Below are 16,467 nucleotides of genomic sequence, written 5' to 3'. Positions count from 1 at the left end.
TTGCCTCTTGCTTCCCTACCTCAACTGTGCTGGCTCGGAGACAAAAGTGCCCAGGCTGAGCGGGACTTGACTAAATCTTATAGCTATGTCAACACCCGCAATCGGCTTCTGCACCCTTTCTCCAGCTGCTGTCAGTCAGACACTGGCTTTACCGCCACAGGGAAGGCTCCTGAGCATCCCCAGAGACCCGCCCTGCGGATGCATTCTAACTCCATCTGGGAGAAAACTTGAGGGGTTTCTCTGTGCCTTTGTGATGCAGCTGGACAGGTAGATCAACCTGGAATGTAATTTGAGTTACAATCCAGTTTCTGGGAAATCAAGACCAACTGTCCTTAGGAAATCCTTGCAAGACTGGAAATACAGCTCTAGAGGCAGTTCAGATTCCACCTAGTTCCTTTATCACGAAAAGGATTATCATCTCCCCTCTCCAGGAACTACTACCTAGCCTATCACTAATTCCTAAGACTGAAGCCAAAAAAAAAAAGGAAAAAAGAGAGGAGGGGAGAGGCAAAACGGCCATAAGTGTGCCCTTGCAAAAAAATCTAGCATCTTGAGTATCTTCTCCACAAATACTGGTAAAAAACAATAGCTGTAACAATAGCTGTGCAGTCTCTGTGTATGTGTGTCTATGTGTACGTTGTATGTGTGATATTTTACCTCCGGATGGTATTACCAAAATTAAGAGCTCTGTTTAATTGGCTTAAAGTAAGCGCTTACATAAATTCTAAATGTAGTAGAAATTAATCCAATGTCTTTCAAGTTAACGTGATGTGAATTAACCTTTGGTAAATGAAAGCTTGTTTAAGTTTGTTGGTTTGATTGAAAAGGCATGCCCTCAAGAGTTGTTGGTATTTGCATATGATGCAGGCGTACAGCCTGGGTTTACTAGTCAAATAAGTTCACGTTGTCTGTTAAATTCGTCAGTAAAATAATAGCTTTAAATGATGACCAGTTTTGTCTAATGTCTCACAAGGTTTTCGTAGGTAATCTGAACATAATTGTTGGAAACAAACGGATTAAATAGATAAAAGTGGGTACAATAACTTTTATGGTCTGTATACTTGGGAAAAAACTGCTTTGAAATTCTTTTTGGTAACAATCTTGAGTTTTGCCAAGTTAAGTTAAATGATAAAAACCTGAGTATCTGGGTCGTTTTTGAATTGGATAGAACACTGAAACATCATTGCTAAACATATCTAAGTTAGTTACTTTTGGCTTCTTATGGCAGAGGGGCTAAAAGTCTTTAGGTCTGTTACTGTAAAGCGGCGTGTTTCTGAAATAATGAAGTGTTTAGAATGCTGATATAAAAGATTGCTTACCTTTTCAGTGTTTACTAGGGTCTGTTAAGGGTTAAAAGTTCTAAGTAACCTATATAATTAAAGCTACTGGGAATTAATAAGGAAAACAGCTCTGTATTCAAGGAAAGTAAGGTGTAAGTTTTCAGTAAAGAAGGTACAAAGAATGGAAGTATTTTGTTTGATGGGTTAAGAAAGATAAATTTGTCCTAATGTACTAGAAAGGAAAAAAGAAAGACTGGGACAAATTCTGAAGGCAAAAAGAAAGTTGTAGAAGGTTTGTGAAGGAGAAACTCTGAAAGGAGTTTTATGACTGGTGAAGCAGACTAAGCAATTAAGTGAATGAGTTTTAATGTTAAAAATAAGCTGGTACAGAAATTAAAATTTGGTTTTCTCTCAAAGGATAATTTTCTTGAACTTTTGGCCTGCTCTAACTCTACCTAAAAGACAAAAATCTATGTTTTGTTAAAACAATTTCTTATATTCAGAAACAAAGAGATCTCTTCTAAAATTTTTTGACTGTGTTGTTTGCTCTTGGCCGTCTCTGTTGTCACTTTGAATGGATACCTGAGCATTGTTTAACAGTGAGCGTTGTTTCCTATTTGAACAAGTATTTTAAAAACTTTTGATATTTTTGACAAGCTTCTGCCTCAAAAATACTCAAATCCTGAAAGAAGGAAGGCTTTCTTTTAACCTGGTAGAAGGAAGGGAATTTCTCTGGGAATTTTCAGAGAGCCCCTGGGACTTCACAGAGAAATTTGCTCTATCTTCCTATAAGGTGGAAGATTCTAAACTAATTAGGCTTATTTGTAATGTTAAACTACATGGGAAGCATTGTCAAATAAGCGATGATAAACTTTCTTAGGTGGTATTATGTGGGTAAATGCTATTAATATAGGTATCTTAAAATTATGTAGCATTCCTAAAATTTTGATCTGTCCTGGTTATCGGTTCTAATTCCAATTGTTATCTTGAAGTGTTGTATGTCACAGAAGTAGTCAAGTTTCTTTATCAATTGCCCTTTTGAGTCTTTTGTCCATTTGCAGATAGTTGCTGTTTTACTCTGATGCTTTTTTTTTGCTTTTGCAAATATGTTTCATCTTCAGAGAAAATCCTGGAAAAGATTATGACACAAGATTCTAAACTACAGGTTTCTGATAAACTTTCAGAGTGTAAAACTGAACTGGGTAAGAAATTACAGAATTCTAACAGAAACTGTGCTCATGGATCTGCTAACAGAAGATTAAACTCAATAATCAATTATACAGGACTGTGTGAACTGATGAGGATGATTATAATTTTTTATGACTTCTGTTTGAAATATTCTTGAGTTTTGATGTGTTTTGTTTTCTCATATTTAAGGAAATCTTTTTCTCTTTTATCTTATGCTAACTATGACTTATAGCAATTTGGTGAAATTATACCTTTATGAGCAAAACTGAAACATTTATCTTTTTCTCCCTACCTGATCCCTCCAGAATTTAGAAACTTTGTGAGTGAGTATGGTTATTTCGTGGCAATATAGTTATTTGCATAAGTTCAATAAGAATCTGTTCTCCTTATAACAGGACACGTTGATTATATTACCAAGGCTTTGACTGGAATGTCATATTTGAAACATACAGGCTCAGATATGACAAGACAGCTTTTCAGGAACAAAGATTGGACTTTCTGGGATACAGCCACTTGGAATCATGGGCCTGGTACCTTGTTTACAGAGATTCTGGCAATCTTACCTGGTAAGTAAGGAAGCTTGCTTATCTGGCAGGTGCAAGGAAACTCAGAATATTTTGGAGGACCTCGAGGAGAGAGGAGTCCACCCAAATCTGGAGGTACTGCAGGCAAAATCTGACAGCATGTCCTTGGCTTGGCTTTTCTGGCCTCGAGAGGCCTTTACAGTTCAATCTGAGATTCCTCATAAAAAATTCCAGCAAAGCAGATTTAAAAAGCCAGTATAATCAATTGCCATTCTTGCTGCACTTATGTAAATAATTGGACCAAGTTTTATTGAAACTACACTTTATTTGCAAACCAGTTCATCTTAATTTGGCTATCTTTTGTGAAAATGAGGGTGATTTTACAGAGAAAAAAATTATGTTTCATTAGAAACTATAGTACGCATTCATGGATATTAGATTCTAGCTCTTCTCTTTTACAAGGTTCATCTATTACTCTCCTTGTGGCCATCCGTCTCTGACACCTGGGAGTACCCTGGCCACAATCAAACCTTTTCCTTCAATACTACTGCCCAAATACTAACTAGATTTGCCTTGTCACAGGTGGATGATAAACACAAACCAATCACACCTGTGACACATGGCCTAATAGCACCCGACCTATGGGAAAAATTCCCCGTTATATGTGTTCTCATATCATAGCCTTAAGAAATACTGATTGGTTTGGGACTGACTGGGATAGACGGCCAAGCACACGTTGGCTAGCCCCTAATGGCACTCAGTGGTTATGTGGCTCCAACTTATGGCCTTAGCTACCACCTGGATGGATTGGACGATGCACCCTAGGTTTCGTCTGGATGCAGGGCAGAACTACATTTAGTATATCTCCCCCTGCTAACCTACCCAACCTGCAACAGCGCTGGACCCGCTCTGTCTTCCACTGGTATGATCATGTTGCCTCAATTTTCCTTCCCCAATTAGGAATCGAAAGTGTCATCTGGCACATGGAAGCTCTAAACAAATTTACTATGAAAGCTTTAAATGATACACAACATAGCCTTTCGCTGCTCGATTTAGAAGTGTCCCAAATGCGTAAGGCAGTCCTCCAAAACCGAATGGCACTGGATGTCTTGACAGCAGCGCAAGGGGGTACTTGTGCCATTATAAAAACTGAATGTTGTGTTTATATTCCTGACTACCATCGGAATATCTCTGGCTTCCTATCTGATATGAGCCACCAAATTAAGTCCATGTCTGACCCCACCCTATCTCTAAATGATTGGTTGAACTCTTGGTCAGGTCCAGGTTTCTGGACTACTATCAAAACCTTATTCATTGGGTTAATCATCTTGCTTGTATTTCTTATTATAATTTGTTGTCTATTTCGTTGTTTGTCTTCCACATGTCAACAAAGTTTCACCTCCTGGACCACCTCTCATCAAATGATTCTCTCATCGCCAGAGGATCTGTACACTTTGTCAGCCTTGGACGCCACAGGCGCAGCCTTCCGGTCCGCTGAGCCTCCTACCTGTACCCACGGCCCCATTTAGGGACAGCTCTACGACCTTGTACAGCCGGAAGTAGTTACAGAAGACTGACCATCGTCCATATCCCCAAAAGATTTCGGGGCCAAAATGGGTTCAGGGGGGGTTTATGATGGGGATTTTTAGGCTGCTTAATTTTAAAATGGCTTATGATGAGGATTTTTAGGCTGGTTAGTTTTAAAACTACAGATGAGATTCAGGCTCCAAGGAGTGGAATTTGTTTGCCCCTTTGTTGGGAAACATTTACATTTCTAAGGGAAACCTCTATCTGTGAAGATGCCTCCCTCTCTGTGCCAGGAAGGGGGGGGGGATGGTCTTATCTCTAGAGGCTCTTGGTCAATGCCAGAGGCAAGAACTTAAGTTGGTTACTGTCTGGCAACCTCATGTAACTGACCCTCCCCCCCACAAATCCTCCTTTGTCTTCAGCCGAGGATAAAATTCAAGCGGTGACTTCTGCCTGCCATTTACTCAGTCCGGTTTGATTCTTATCTAAAAGTTGTGGGACCGCCAAATGGCCAGACCAAACGGGCACTAATAAAGAGATAACTCACATACCTATGCCTTAAATTTGGCCCTAACCCTCAGTTCGGGGCAGCAGCAGAAGCTCTGACTGCCCATGGGTCCTGTCCCCATGCTACTCTATCTCTATTCTCTAAATAAAAGAGCACTACTGCCAGATCTTGAGAGTCTAAGAAATCTTTCTTTCGACTCCTCGGCTCACCGACCCCGCATCATTTTTGACTACTTTTATCAATCTATTTTTATTATTTGTTACTTCATTCTTCATTATGTCTTCCTTCTGAACTTCTTCCTGCAGGAGACAGAATAAAGAGGACATAAGAGAAAATAGTACAAATAATCGTTAACTTTTGATGAGTGCTTCAGATAAGTTGGGCTCTTTACCTACTTTATCCCTAATGTTCACAATACTTGTACAAGGCAGAGATGGACACACTTATTCTAAAGTTGTAAAATTGTCTGGGAGAAGTTTAGTGATTGCTAAGGATTCCACAAGTACTAAGTGCTTAAAAGGGGAAACAAAATGAAATTTGTGACTCATTATACATTATTGTGCACCTTGTGGGGTGGGTGGAAGAGGGAGATTGGTGGGGAGATTGTGTAAAACAATCCAAGAGTCATCCATAGATTCTGTTAGGATAAGATGGAAGGATTATGGACTAAGGTGCTGAGGTGAAGGAATGGGTGTTGGGGGTGACTTTCCCTGACGAACACAGAGCCAGAGTTACTTTGAAATGGGAACCATTTGCATTTTTGAAACAAACTGATAGGAAAGGGAGTGGTTGGTAGACAGAGAGCTAGATAGTCTTTTATACTTTTATTTTCTCATGGGCTTACCTTTAAGGATTATGGGAAGTCACATTTGGGTGGGGGTATTTCTATGTGGCCGACGTTTAAACCAGAAACACATGGTTCAATAAAATAAAATCCAGTGATTTGAATATTTCAGCCAACTCACAACTTTCCATTGTGAGAACATGGATGAATAATATCTACAGGTAATTTCTCAGTCTCGAGTCATTTAGTTGTCCTTCATCCAAATCTCCAACAATATCTATCAAAACTACTAATAGGAATTAGTAGGAACCAATACTCAATAGGAACCAGTTGAGATGGGTTGAAGATTTACTTTCTCTTCTTTTCCAGATCTCTGGTGTTTTCTCATGGAGCAACTGGAAGGAGTTAGATACAGAAGATTCTTCACAACCTACGTATTGACCAATCAGCCTTTGAAATAACTAGAAGTTACTTTAATACGGTGAAAATAAAGGTTACAGCTTATCCGTGATGTATGTCACATTTGCCAATAACAGTCCTTATTTTACAGTGTTTTATTTTTCTATTTGTCATATCTAACTATCAGCCTTAACACCAGTTTAGTGCACATGATAAGAAACCAATGGCATTTCTCCCCTTGCTATCCTTTCTGGACTTTAGCCACATTTTTAAAGAGTTTCCTGATATCAACACTAATCCGGGCCTTTTACCATGTATCCTTAGGCACAAAATTCAACTTGAAATGAAAAATGGAAATTCATGTGTATGTGTGTGTGTTAAAAAATGAAGCTAAGACAAATATTCTGAAAGTTAGTATGAGTTGCAAAATTATGTTACTTGCTGTATGATCAGGATCATAAACTGAGACAGGATGACTATATATTGAAAGATGAATCTATATGTTAAAAAAAGTTGAGAAGTAGTATAAAATGACTATTATATAAAAATAAAAGTCAAATGACAAGGGAAGCAGTTTTTATCTTAGATAAGACTGTATTTCTTTAAGTCTTGGAAACTAAAGACCATCTGGAAAGAGTTGACTTGGAGGGAGGATGAAGAGATTGGAGCTGTTGGTAAAACAGAACGACAGAAAATTCTTCCTTCGTCCCTAGTTCCTCTGTCAATGATTATTGATTGACCTACTACGTTGACCTTCCTCATTGTTATCCCCAATTTAATTTTTTAAGTATTCTGAATTTGCAAGATAAATCTGAGAAAAATTTTACCTCTTTCACCGGGGTAATTTCCATCCTCAGTGCCTGTGAACTGTCCTCTCTTGTAGTCTCTTTCTCAGGGATAAGGCTTGAAGAGGGTCTTAAATGCGTGCTCATCACCAGTGTTTATACATCTCGGAAATTATCAGTAGATAGTTTTGCTACATTGTCCAGCTTTGTCTGACTTAGAGATAAATCTCATGTTTGAATAATCTAGTCTTAGCTAGTTCTGTTTATTCAGTCAAGTTATTTCCTGCATAAATCCTTCCTTGCTGGCAATTGGAATCATTTTTTTTTTTTTTTTGGTTCACCTTGCTTCTCACTATGCCTATTTGGAAGTGCGGATGCACGCAGCTTGTGGTTGCTTTACTTTCTGCCCGTAGTGGTCATCTCATCCGTGGTGGTCATCTTAAGTAAGATTCTTCCAAATTCATTGATTTCTTGATCATTCTTTCTATAATGAAGCACACATTTCATTAGACTTTACAAAATTTCTCTCCTCACCTTTACAGAAATAATTTGTTCTTAGTTGAGTGTGATTTGACAAAAAAAAAACTACTATGTATGTCGAAGAACCTTGGTTATTCTCAGTGTGTCTCCTATCCACCCACCCAAGTGACTTCGCCTCCCAGGTTTGCTTCATTAGGAACACGAGGGAGAAAGATTATATTAGTTTCAATTCTGGGTGCATATTAGAAGCATCAAGGGAACTTTGAAAAATACTATTGCTTGGTCATACCATACAAGCTAAATCAGATTCACTTGAGGTAAGACCTGGGTATCGGCATTTTATTAAAAGCTCGTCAGGGTTGGAAACCACTGGATAAACGATTTCCATGGGCCTTTCCAACTTTATGATTCCCTTATTCTTATACTTACTCACTTGGACTGCTTCTTCTCCCTAATCTTTATAGACAATGAAGGAGGAAGGCTTCCTTGATTTGACTAATTAATATGAGCTGTGCAGTCATGATATGACGTTTTAACCACACTGGGTTGAGAAAAATAAGTACAGTAGAGAGAAGAGTTTGTGTCCCAAATCTCTTAAGACTTTCTTAAAAGGGTTCATTTTGATTTCCATAATTTTTAAAAATACCCCCATATGATAAATGCTAAATGTACAATTCACATGCCTTCCATGGTGTCTCTACTGAGGGAGACGGTCAAGAAAAGCAGGGATTCAGAGAAGTGAGCCTGAGCTGCAATGGGAGCCAAGAGAAAGGCTTCCTGTCCCAGACTGGAGTACAGGGGAGACTTCGGTACCATCCTGTGTCTGAAGCTGTGAGTACAAATATCTAGAGGAAAAGGAGGTGGACGTCGGAGGGCAGGGTGACAGGGAAGATGTGATGTCTTCTGAGAAGTCAAGGAGTTCAATGTAATGTGGGCAGTTTGGGATGACAAGGATAGAAAGGTTATGGGGAAGCATATTGTGACGACCTTATTTGAACTTTGTCCCTATAATTCTCTTGCCTCACTTGCCTAGAGCTTAATGGAATTGCTCAACTTCTTTCCACAACTATGACGTTAATTCAATGCTTTCAGAAATACTAGTTTATCTTCTTATCTTAGATTATAAATTCTGTTTATAATTATAATTATATATATATTTTATTATTATATATTATATTATATATAAATATAATTATAAGTATAATTATAAATTATAATTCCTGTTCTAGTAACTATTTGGCTAAATGGTAAATTGTTTTTCTTCACCCAAATAATTCTTAGAAGTAGAATAAGGGTGCTTGCCTACATATATATATTTCAGCCTAAATTAAATAACCCTTAATCAGAATGCCTTCTCCATCATTCTGTAATTTCTCTCCCCCTTCTCATATCCTCTTCCTTAGCTGGAAAAAATAAATCTTCTATGAAACGTTCCATCACTCATAAAGCACATATTGATTTCTGCCTGCCCTGAATTTGTGATATTTGATTTGTTTTTAAATCAAAGTACCCCAAATTATTTTGAGTTATTTCTATTTTATTAATTTTGACTATCTACATGATAGCAGTATAAGTAATGATTAGGATGCTGAGCCACATTAGCCAAGAAAAATCTTAAAAATTAGGGAAATAAAGACACTTGTATCACTAGCTATTATAATACGTCAAAATGCTCAATAAATAAATCTTCACGTACTGGCATTGGAAATGACTTATAGATCAGTGGAATAGAATTAACAGTCCATAAATATGTCTAAGAATATTTAAGTGTTTAAAAAAGATGATAATTCAAATTGAGCATGGATTAATGGACTGGTATCTAAAAGGCCTTTGACAAATCCTGGACTGGTATCTAAAACAGCTTGACACATCCAAAATTCTTTTCTAATTAAAAAAAACCAAAAGAAAACAAACGTACCAATAAGAAACCCAAACCATGAGTGTAATAGGAAAAGATGTAAACTTCTTTGACATTAAAACTTTATATATATATGTGTGTGTGTGTGTGTGTGTGTGTGTGTATACACCATATACCAAAGCCAGCATTATTTTTATTTTATTTTATTATTTTTTTTTTGAGGAAGATTAGCCCTGAGTTAACATCTGCTGCCAATCCTCCTCTTTTTGCTGAGGAAGCCTGGCCCTGAGCTAACATCCGTGCCCATCTTCCTCTACTTTCTATGTGGGACGCCTACCACAGCATGGCTTGCCAAGCGCTGCCATGTCCACACCCGGGATCCAAACCGGCAAACCCCGGGCCGCCGAAGCGGAACGTGTGCACTTAACAGCTGCGCCACCGGGCCGGCCCCCAGCATTATTTTTAAAGGAAGTTTTAGAGGTTTTTGTAATGAACAATGAAGAACCCCATCATCACTACTAATACGCTTAGTTTAGAAGTACTGACCAATGTAATTAGATGTGAGAAAGTACCAAAAGATGTGAATATTTGAAAGAAGGAGATACGATTGTCATTATTTGCATAAGATGATCATAGATTAAGAAAAACAGAGAAGTACAAAACTATTATTATAAAAATTTTAATTCTATTAAATGAAATGAGATAAATCAGTAAGGTGATTGATTTCACACACACAAAAAGGTATCCAAATCAATAGTTTTCCTATATATAAAGAATAGTTGGGTAGATAATATAGTGGAGCAAAGTTACTAATTGCAGCAGCAACCAAAGAAGAAAAGATACCTAAAAATAAAATGGACAAGAAATGGGCAGAAACTAGGTGAAGATAAGTTAACACTCTTGAGAGATTTAACAGAAAAAAATAAGAAGAAATACTCTGATAAACTGTTGGAGTTAGGCAGGATATCCCAAGGGGCATGTTCAAAATCAGTTAAGATGATTGTTCCAGTGTTTTCTAAGGAGGACAATTTTGGTAACTGCAGGGCCCTTTGTCTGGCTGAGCAGCAAGACAAGTTTGAAGAAGCAAGTTGAGGAGAACCGGCCTGTTTGTAAGCCACTCCTTATTTCAGTCCCAGATGTAGCTGATAATAAGAACAGACATGTCCACTAGATATTTTTCTGTAGGGTGTGTTTTGCAAAACCTGTTCTCCATCTGCCCTATGAAAACTCCAGTTATGTTTACATGTTCACTAAGGTTTTTGCATGAGAAGATCTTTTAAGAGCATCAGAGACATGCTGAGTTCACGTATCCTGGTAGTCTCGGGCATGGGACTGACACAAAGGCAGCCATGTGGACACTGTGTCCCCTCCCCATCTCAAATTAGGGGACATCTGAAATCTGGGTTATCTTGGAAAAACGTCTGCAATAGTTTTGACAAAGTTCTAATAATCTATATACTAGGAATTCAGTTAGGAAGAGACAAATCAAAAAATAAAAGGGCAAAGGCAATTCGGAAAATAAAAGATGCAAATGGTCAATGAGTATAAAGAAAGCATACAACTCTGCTAATAATCAAAGTAAAGCACCTCGAGAGTAACAGAGATATAAATTATCACCTAGCAGATTGAAAACACCTATGCATCTATTTTTCATCTATCTGAAAATGATCTTCAAAGATGGCAAAGTTGCGAGAAAAAGAGTTATTATACATTGATGGTGGGATATGAATTGGTACTATTCTACAGGGTAATTAAGACTTTTACTTATTTAAAAAGCAAAATAAATAAATAATAATGCATCATTTTTAACCTATCAATGACAATTCTGAGAATTTACCTTAAAATATAATCAGACACATGCACAAAAACGTATGTAAAATGATGTTTATTGCAGAATTGTTTATACTTATAAAAGTTGGAATGAATTTAAACAATTAACCATAGGGAATTTGTTACATAACTTATGGTACAGCCATGTGAAAGAATACTATACACCCGTTAACAATGATGTGGTAGATATTTATTGACATGGTTGGTTTTCCAGATCTGTTGTTTGGTACGAAAGCAATTTATACAATAAAATACAATTTATAGTATCATTTGGCTATGAAAAATTTCTTGATTTGCTTGTATCAGAATCCATATTGTATATGTCTGCAAACACACACACATGCATGGTCTACATGTCTAGGAGGTAGAATTGGGGAGGATCTTAATGATTTCTGTGCTTCCCTGGGTTTTCTATTTTTTTATGAAATAAGCATGATTAACTTGTATGACGATGATAAAGATTTATGTCCCCATCAGATCTCTTAGTCTTTTAGTGTTCCCTGAAAAACATTTGTTTTGTGTTCATTTTCACTGTAGTTTGTAACTTTAAACCCTACTCATTTAAAGTGAAGCAACAGCTTCTCTCTCTCCCCCTCAGGGAGCTACAGCTTTCCCTGTGTGTGCTGGCACGAAAGAGCTGGGAGGAGGGTGCGTCAGTGTCTTCTCACTAGCCCAGGCAGTGTTTACAGGTAAGAACGTTACTATTTTGGCACCTGTTCCAACACAATCACCCTAGGCGATTCTACTGGACCAGGAACTATCTATTTCTGTGTGTGTGTGTGTTTAACATTCCGAGAAATGAGCTAGTAAAATAATCAAAGAAGAGCTAGTGAGAGCTGCTGGGAATGTGTGCGGATACACTTTCAGACAGAAGACCCGGAACGAAGCCAGTACCAGACCACAGGGACAACCAGACCATTTTTCTTGTCACTTTTTTCTACGCATTTCATAAACCAAACTAATGTTGGCAGACTCTCTTGTGTTTAAACCCAAGGAAGATACCTTTTAACGTGCCTGCTGAAAAGACAGAATCAATGCTGCTGGGCATATGGGGATGGAGGAAGGTAGAGCCCTTGGGTCAGTTAGGCCAGTTCTCCAGCCACGTAATTGGATGTTTTAAATGTTAACACATCTTTTTTTTTTTTAAAGATTGGTACCTGAGCTAACAACTGTTGCCAATCTTCTCCTTCTTTTTTTTATTCTTCTCCCCAAAGCCCCCCAGTACACAGTCGTATATTCTGCTTCTAAGTGCCTCTGGCCGTGCTATGTTGGATGCCGCCTCAACATGGTCTGATGAGCGGTGCCATGTCCGCACCTGGGATCCAAACCAGTGAAACCCTGGGCCGCTCAAGTGGACTGTGTGAACTTAACCACTCGGCCATGGGGCCAGCCCCTGTTATATCTTTTAACCAGCAAAGAAGTTATGGGCTAGCTTAGGAAGAAAGATCACTCAAGTCTTAAGTGTAGGATACAGAAAGGAGGACAGAATCTTACCAGTGAGCTATCTTAGCAGCATCTGGGCCTTTGAGCTACTTTTAGTGTACGGTAGAATTTATACTATAAAGAATGTAACCCGTCATAACTGTCTGTTCTCTCATGTGTGAAACTTGTGCAGATGATGATGGAACAAAGGTGTATTTGCTCCAATATGTGTTCCTTTGAATCAGACTGTTTTTAGTAACATTAACCCAAAACTGCTAATAAACCTCACCTACTTTCCTGATTTGCTAGTAAATTATTAGGCTAAAAATTTACTTAAAAAAAAAGTCTAGGGGCTGGCCTAGAGGCGTAGTGGTTAAGTTTGCTCACTCTACTTCTGTGGCCCGGGGTTCACAGGTTCAGATCCTGGGCACGGACCTGCTGTGCTGTGGCGGCATCCCACGTATAAAATAGAAGAGGACTGGCACAGATGTTAGCTCAGGGACATTCTTCCTCAAGCAAAAAGAGGGAGATTGACAATGGATGTTAGCTCAGGGCCAATCTTCTTCACCAAAACCAAAAAAGTCGACAGAAAGATAGTTAAACTACTTGAGTCAGCCCAGCAGATCAAGTAATTTGGCATATTGAGTGGTTATTAGGTTCAGAGTAGGATTTCTGGAGAGGGAGTTATGGGGAAGGCAGGAATGGAGGATGATAAATTCCTTTATTTAGGCCTTTTACCTCCACTAAGAAAAATGCTGGTTACTGCAAAAGTGTCTGGATATTTTAATATTTTTCTGTGAGTTTTATATTGCTTTTCACTGTGTACTTCCCATTTCCTATGGAGGAAGGAAGGGACAGAACTGAGTGATAAAGCAGACAATGGGAGTGGGTTAGTGGGCCACAGTGTCTTCCTCTCGTGTTTCCAGCGTTGCCTATGCTGAGGAAATCGTTCTATGTGCCATATAAGTGGGGCGAGGAGTTCAGTACTCAGCACTTCAGTCCATGAGTCACCATTATTGGCATCACTGTGGCAGCTGAAAGAAAACTCTGGAAGATTTACTGTGAAGGAGACGAGCTGGACGCGCTGACTCGCAGCTGGAGTTTCTGATTTTGTCCACCCTCTGAGGGCTATTCAAATGACTTTTTTAAGACGCTCTCAGACCATCCCAGTTTCCGTAATGACTCTTGCTCTCTACAACTAGCGAAACTTATTTCCTTATGATTTATCAAAGGTTAACTGAGAGAAGGAATAGTCAAGAACAAAGAAAATAGGTATAAAATGAAAGAGAAGAAACAAATCATATATTTTGAATGAATGCAATTAGTGGCCTAACCAGGAAGCAACATGGCTCTAGAGTGGAATGAAGAGGATAAAAATAGGAACATAGCTGCGTGGAGCAGAGAACACATGAGCAGCTAAAACAGATCAATGCGAATATGGCTCTCGAGGCCATTATGTTTCTAAAATTGAGAGTGATAAACATATTGAATGTCCTTTATTCTAGGGACCTTCTTTCAAGAGACAGAATTCAGAAGCTCATGGAGTGAGCAAACTGTCTTTAGAGTTTGTCCCAGTCTTTTTCACACAGGGTCAGAAGGATGCATCCAAAGCTGATGGTGCCTGTGACTCCCTACATGGCAGTAGTAAAGTCAGATCTTGCTGACCAGAGCAATTCACTTCCAGAGAACTGCCATCTTCTCATAAAACAGCTGGCGTGGCCTGAAAGCGAGGTATTGTCGGTAGGCAAGCCAACGGCCTCGGGGGTGGCACTTAGCCAGCATCTCATATAACAAGCACGCTGCTGATCCACTTTTGTTTGTTTTCCCAGAAAAAAATGATTGCAGCACATTTCAGGGCCAAGGAAAAAACTTTGCTTTGGTAATGTATTAACTTGTTCCTAATGTGAGATGTTCTCAATTGCTAAACTAGACAATATCCGATTAAAAAAATACAAAACCCAGTTAAAAACTCAGTTGGCCAAATGGTCACATATATCACTTTTGTAAAGCAATCTCCAATTTTGTTGTTGTTGTTGTTGTTGGAGGAAGACTTGGGGTGTTGCCAAAAAAGAAAAAAAATCCATACTTCTGTAAATATTTTCTTCACTTCTTTTCACCACGCGGCTCTGGTTTAGTAGGCCACATAGTAGGTTAAGTTTCAAAACACTTGGATACTAACTTTATGCCTTGCTACTTTGGGCAAGTCATATAGTCCTCCTGAGTCTCAGTTCATTCATTTGTAAAATGAGGATAATAATACTTCCATGACTGCTGTGCAGAATGATTCAAATGATTAAATGAGATATCATACATGGAAGCATTTATCAACTGCAAGACATGGGACTGGTGAGGACTTAAGGGTCATCTTTGTTTTCCTTGGAGCGATGCTGGTGCCGGGGCCCCGGAGAAGCAGGGGAAACTCCATCCCAGTTCTGTCTCGTTTCCCCAGTTTGGGAAGGCTGGAAGAAGAAGGGGTGGATCCTGAGTTGGCAACCCCCATTTCTCCATTAATATGCACAGAAAGACAATTTTCAGGTTTTTGCCAACCATGGTATGAGAGGCCCTTCCTCTAAATGTTAGAGAAACTCATTAACTATCTAGGCTTTTCCCAATTCTGGTTCTTTGTCTCGACTTGTGTTGTCCAATCCAGCAGCCACAAGCAACTTGTGGTTATTGAACTCACAAAATATGACTAGTCAGAACTGAGATGAGTTATAAGTGGAAGCTACATGCTAAAGATGGAAGATGACAGTCAAAAAAAAAAAGTAAAATATCTAGTTAATATTTTTCACATTGGTTACATGTTGTAATGATAATATTTTGGATATATTAGGTTAAATAAAATATATTGTTAAAGTAAATTTTTTCCATTTCTCTTGACTTTTAAAAATGTGGCTACTAGAAAATTAATAATTACATCTACGGCTTCCTTTGTATTTCTCTTGGATGACATTGCTCTAGACAGTCAGAGGGAAGGAAAGACATGAGTCCTCATGGCCTTGTTGACCTGCCTGTTGTGTTTCTCAGTCTCCATCCACCGTAGGGCAGGGCTGTCTTTCCTTATCAGTCCAGTTCTTGGGCAGCCAGTTCATGTGTGAAGTACATGAAGAAACCAAAGAAAGGTCAGTAGGAAGGTGTTGTCCGCAGCCACAAAGGGCAAAGAATGACAGGTACTGCCAAGGCTACTTGGTTGCTTAAGCAATCAAAATTTATTGATAAAGGGAAACAGAATGAGGAGCAGGGATAAAGGGGAACAACAAATCGGTACTTACAACATCCACACCACAATCATCCGGGGAAGTCCCAATAGTTTGTACGGCGGGCTAGAGTGCCGATTGTCTGGGTCTGTGGCAAAGCGTCCTCTCCTCAGTGAGGCTCCCAATTATTCTATGCCTGTGACTCCCTTTTATACTAAGGCTTCTCTAGGTTCTGACTCAGGGTTTCAGACATTTGGATACTTTGAGTTATTTCTTCTTGTTCCCACGGATGGGATGTTTCTAAAGTTCAGTCAGGTACCCGTCGGGGTGGCCAGCCCAGACAAGGAACATGACGCAAGACATATTCTTTGTAACTTGTGCCTTAGAGTCAAGGCCGAAGTGTCCATCTTTGGCCCTGAGCCCAGACACATTCATTCGTGTAGGGCCCAGGCCCGGTGTCCTTGGAAGGCGGGGAGGTCAATGAACTCCATACAGAAGGCCATTCTACTGCCCTCCCAGCACATGGCACAAAGTGTATGTGTATTCAGTTGTTCATTCATTCAATCATGCATTTAATCAAAATGGGGAATGGAGAAATTTGGCAATCTCATATTTGAAAAGACAGAACAGGAACGAATGATATCTTTCTTTGCACTCATGAATTCTGTAAAGAGAGATGCTACAA

At 38.9% G+C, this 16,467-nt stretch overlaps 1 long non-coding RNA gene across 2 annotated transcripts; it reads right to left on the bottom strand.

Annotated features, from left to right (window-relative positions):
- Positions 1–3,297: 3,297 nt before the first annotated feature.
- Positions 3,298–15,976, bottom strand: LOC111770767 (uncharacterized). 2 transcript variants are annotated; one of them, XR_011432899.1, is made up of 4 exons: positions 15,858–15,965; positions 7,038–7,479; positions 5,872–6,206; positions 3,298–5,326 (listed from the first exon to the last, which is right to left on the bottom strand). It is a non-coding gene; the product is annotated as an uncharacterized lncRNA (long non-coding RNA). The 2 variants fall into 2 exon arrangements; XR_002804172.2 differs by lacking the exon at positions 5,872–6,206 and having other exon boundaries at positions 15,858–15,976.
- Positions 15,977–16,467: the final 491 nt, after the last annotated feature.

Source organism: Equus caballus, chromosome 26, assembly GCF_041296265.1.
Source record: "Equus caballus isolate H_3958 breed thoroughbred chromosome 26, TB-T2T, whole genome shotgun sequence".
In the NCBI taxonomy this organism is placed as follows: Eukaryota; Metazoa; Chordata; class Mammalia; order Perissodactyla; family Equidae; genus Equus; species Equus caballus.
Note: the sequence above shows the minus strand (reverse complement) of the source record. Positions and strands in the feature narration are given on the sequence as shown.